Genomic DNA, 5,076 nt, shown 5'->3' with positions numbered 1-5,076 from the left:
GGGGGCGGGGGGGGCGGCTTTGTTTTGTTTGAGCCCTCAACTCGGAAGTCCTGAGAAATGGAGACGTTAAAGTCAAATACGATTCAAACTGGTAAAGAGAGGGAAAAACCTGTCTCTGCCCCTTCCACCCTCCCAGAGATAGCCCCTCCTGGCAGCCTGGTTCATTTCCTTCCCTGCGTCCCGTGCGGAGAAACACCTGAACACCCCCCCCCCCTACACAGAGCTCACACCTGCTCTAGCTTAGACATTTGCATGCACGCACGTACACGTCTGCACATTCACATGTGCACCTAACCATGCAACCCACACTGCTCACAAGTTTAGGGACACACACGCAAATATGTGCACACACTCACACCCCTATAGCTACACATTCACACTGACTCGGGTACACATAGACGTGTGCACACATCTATGAACCCATACACACACAAACACGTGCGCGCACTTGCACACAAATATATGCACATGCACCAAACCCACACAAGTACGTGCACTCACATCTGAAAAAGGAACGGAGCTCCTAGTCGACACACCGGCTGCCCTGCGTGCGCCGGGGGGAGGGGTTCCCTCAGCACCGGTGCACTGGCTTCATTGTCACAGCTGGATTGCTCAGCAGGGATGTGTCACCGCTCACCTCCTTGTAACCCATCAGGGACAGGAACCTCCTCCTACAGGTGACCTGCAGATCAAGCCTCGTTCTTCGCCTTGGCCGTCTTTCTTCCTGCAGGCCTTCGTTGGGTGGGGAGCGGCCGCCTTGCTGGGACTACTGTTTTTGTGTCCTCCCCTGCCCTGTTCTCACATCCCCCGACCCTCGTGGAGAGGAGACCTCACACCTCTGGGAGGGCCAAACCCATGGCTAACGTGGGGTGCTGGCGAGGAGACCCCGTGAGCATGCCTCTGGTAGCTGGCCGGCTGTCGGTCAGGAGCTGCAGGAGAGCAGCGGGGTGCTGAGTGGCCCGCACTTGGCGGCGGTTTCCCAGGGCTTGGAGGGTGGCTTTCCAGCCTCTCTGGACCACAGGGGAGCAGCCCTGGGGAGCGAGCAGTATTGCGTGCCCTCTGTTTGGAAGGGAGGGTCCTCGGGGGAGTTGCCCTGCCCTGTGGCCCACATGAGGTCGTGACGGCAGGATCCCAATGAAGGAGGCCAGTTGTCACCAAGGGGAGTCTCTCCCCAAGGTCACAGAGTTGGGGAATATCTCAAGCCCAACTGGAACCCGGTGGCCTTGGTTTTCTGTGTAAAACCTGGCTCCCAATAGAGGTCCAGCTAACGCCATGTAAGTACAGTGAGCTGAGACTGCGGCCCTCCCTGTGTGAGCAGAAGGCTGAGGGGCTCGCCGGGGCTTGGTTCCAGGAGGTAGAAAGTGTGTCGGTTTGACTGCGTGCTCCGGAGTGACCAAGATGTGCTGGAAAGGTACCAAAGGTGGGCAGTAGAGGCCGAGACTGGGGCCCCCTGGGGCCCAGCCCGGGGCGGAGAGTCTGCGCTGACTTGTGATCCTGCAGGTCCTCTGTGTCCTCAGGCACGGACACTTCTGATCAGCACAGCAGAGTCATAAAAGCAGAACTGTGAGGCTGCTCCTACTCAGCTAGCCCATCCTGTCCTCACCTCTGGCGGGCAATTCTACCGACGCCCTGCACCTCGCCCCGCCTTCCGGCTGAGGACTCTGGACCTCCGAGTCGCCCACGTGTGTAACCTGCCCTACTGTCGTCGGCACAGACGCCCAGCTAGTCTCACGGCCTCCCCAGAGAGCCGCTGTGCTGCGGACGCCCTGGCCGGGGCTGAAGCCAGTTCCACGGCTCAGAACTTTGCAGTCCCTGGCAAGCCAGGCTAGCGCCGGTTTTGGGTCTCAGCAGGCATGGGATCCTCTACCCAGTCTCTTGCCACACTCAGAAACAAGATCCCAAACGGCTCTGCATGAGGTCCTCACTGCCATCGAGTCCATGCTGGCTCCTTGCGACCCGCTGCGGGTTTCCCAGGCGGTAAACTGTGGGCGGGAGTAGAAAGCCCATTCTCGCTCCCTCGCAGCAGCTGGCGGTTGCCAAGCACCGACCATGCGGACCACAGCCCAACGCGTGACCGCGGCACCAGCCTAGCGTCTTAACGAATCCCCCTTGGATTGTTCCAGTGGCTTCTGCCTGTGACCGCCCTCCCCAAGGGGCTCTGAATGGTTCCAGGTGTGCACACGGCCGTTTTTCAGCCCCCTTCACCCACTCTTCCTCTCCTCTAGCACGCTCTCCCTTCCCCCGTTGGCCCACACGTTGTCAAATCAAAATCCTTCTGCCTTCCGATGGACATCAGAGCCGTGAGAACCGTATTGTTCTAGGCTCCCATGGGACAGGCTTTAGAGGAAACCTCTGTGGGCGTGATCTGGCCCTTGTGCGTGTTGTCAGGTCAAAGAGACGGGACTCCCACAAACCCCTCGAGCCCGCGTGACACCGTGCCCCGGAGGGCAAGCTAGACCTCAGCACTTCGAAAGCCACGCACTCCACTGTAAAGCCACGCACTCCACTGTGCTTGGGGAGGAGCGTGCCTGGGCTGTGGGGCTGGTGGGGGCCAGGGCACACCCCCGGTGTGGACCCAGAGCCACCCAGACCTGGAGGCCCAAAGGAAGGGAGTGGAGATGAAGACAGTTTAGATCTAAATTTGGCACTTGGAAAAAAGAGGCACGCCCAATGAGAGCTATGTCGCTGGTGTGTCACCATCGCAAAACCCTCAAGCCGCGACAGCAGTAGTCTTTCACAATTCACCAGGTGGGTGTCTGCATGCCCCTCCACTTACATGTCTTGGACTCTGAGAGGATTCTGGGTTTGTTCTGGGACCGTCGTTCTGCCTGGAACCGGGCCCTGGCTCCTCTCTTCAATAGGACAGACACAGAGGAAGGGCTGGGTATTATTGAACTTTCCGTGTTTTTAAGGTGATCGTTTCTTTTTGGTTGTGACAACCTTCATCCAGTGTGCCACCACCTCACCCTCCTTCTCTGAGTTGTACCTCCCCAAAACAACAACAATAACCACAACACCAACGCACCGCCCCCTAAGCTCCCTGTGGAAGCCTCGCGGCTGCAGTTGTCCATCCGATCACAGATCGATCTCGAAAGGCCACCGCACTCAAGGCAGACTTTCGTTTGGCTTGAAGGGGACCTCAGATCATATCTGTGGTTTAAGGTTTCAAGATGACCTCAGAGCAATCGTTTCAGGGATTCATCCCACTTCCCTGGATCCAGAAAGTCTGGCGTTTATTAAATTCTGCTCTGCAGTTCCCCCCTTATGCTTAGGACTGTTCTACAGAATCTTTCCTCAAAGGGTTCCGTCATGGGAGTGGGTAAGGGGTTAGGTGTCCTTGTGACTCTTGCCACAGCGTTGGACTCTTTTCAAGTGAAAGGCCTAGGTGACCTGGCCCTGCTCAGTTCTTGAATGAGCAGCCCCATTCCCGGGCACGGTGAGGCAGGCAGCAGGTTTTGACCCCAGCAGCCGTCAGGACTGGCTGGCCGAGCTGGAGCAGTGGGCCAGTTGGCAGCAAGCGTTCTGACAGAAGGGTTTGGGAGCCTTGGTTGACAAGAGCAAACTTCTATTGGGGGCTTTCCTTGCATCTCTGAACTCTAACCTGCAAGGGGATGTTAGCATTGGTTGTCCAACTGGACGAGCGCACTGGGGACAGCAGTCACAGCACTTCTGACGACAGAGGTTGGACAACATGACCCAACCTAAGGTGGGAGGCAAAGAGCACGGGAACCAAATGTGTGGTTTTGAGCACAGCAGAGATGAAGGGCTTAGGCCGGGTGGGTCTTTAAGAAGGACGCACATCTGAGGGGCAGAGTGTGTGCGCGTGACCCTGCTCGCCAGTCTCCTCCAGGAAGGAGAGGCTCCAGGGAGGCGGGGTGAATTCCCGACTGTCACTTGCAGCTGGTGGCTTCCAGAGATGCACATTTCTTTCCCCTTTCAGCGGTCTCATTGGTATCAGATGCGCGTATCACACACTCCCCCAGCCAAGTCACTTTTACAACGAGTTGTCCATATCATCACCATCGGTTCTAGTGCTCCCCATTCCCGCCCACCTTCGTCATTTGGTCCCCAATTCCCCTCACCGTCCCCGCTCCCCAATAAACCACTGCACCAGCTGTTGTCCCGATGCACCTATTTCCTCTGTGCGCCACAGCTTGCACAACCCAACAGGAGCAACCAAACGCAAATGACACCGAAACAAATAATCTAAAGATTAAAACTAGAAAGAAAGAAAGAAAGAGTAAGAAAGCAAAAACCGCCAGCAATATCTAAAATACCCGAGAAGACATGTCTGCAGTGGAACAAGCGAGAACCATTTGAGCCTAGAGCAAATACAGGTTGGGTCAAGAGGGAGGCCAACTGACCAAGTATCATATGATACCGTGGTTCGATCCACCACCGTCAAGTTTACGATCCCCTCGGTCTCGTAGTAAAGCTGGCCCGGTCCCTCGCCTGTGGCCAGGGGCTTCATCTGACTGGATCCTCTGCAGATGGATTTGGGCCTCCCACTGTCCTCCACAGCCTTCTACAAACTGGGTGTTCACAAAACTGCACCAACAAATCCTACCTGAATTTCCAGCTGTCTGACCCTGTAGGTTTTGGACTTGCCAGCTCTCACAACAGGAGAATATAGGTTAGTTCTGTTTCTCTGGAGACGCTTGGTACCAATGTGGACCCTAGATGGCACTGAGTGGGTGCTGCCTTACCTTATATATAACGATAAGTCTCTCTCTCTCTCTCTCTCTCACTCACACACACACACACACACACAGACACAGACACACACACACAACATTGCTACAAATCCTAGAAACCATTATGAAACAAAAATATCAAAAGGTGAAGCTCCTGTTTCTTGACATAGCCTCCACTTAAGTCTACACACTTCTGAGGGAGGCATTTCCCTTTCTCTAACCCGGTCCCAAAGAACCCTGCACGCCTCCATTTACACCACGTACGGGTAGCAGTTTTCGTATCCTCAGGGAGCTAAGACATGCCAGGAGCTTTCCCCTACAAAGGCCACTGTGCTGGGTGATTTCATTTGTCAAGTGAGTTCGGCTAGGTTGGTGGTGGTAG

The sequence above is a fragment of the Echinops telfairi genome, unplaced genomic scaffold, assembly GCF_000313985.2.
Source record: "Echinops telfairi isolate 266 unplaced genomic scaffold, ASM31398v2 ScPeMD7_7472;HRSCAF=8510, whole genome shotgun sequence".
NCBI lineage: Eukaryota > Metazoa > Chordata > Mammalia > Afrosoricida > Tenrecidae > Echinops > Echinops telfairi.
Note: the sequence above shows the minus strand (reverse complement) of the source record.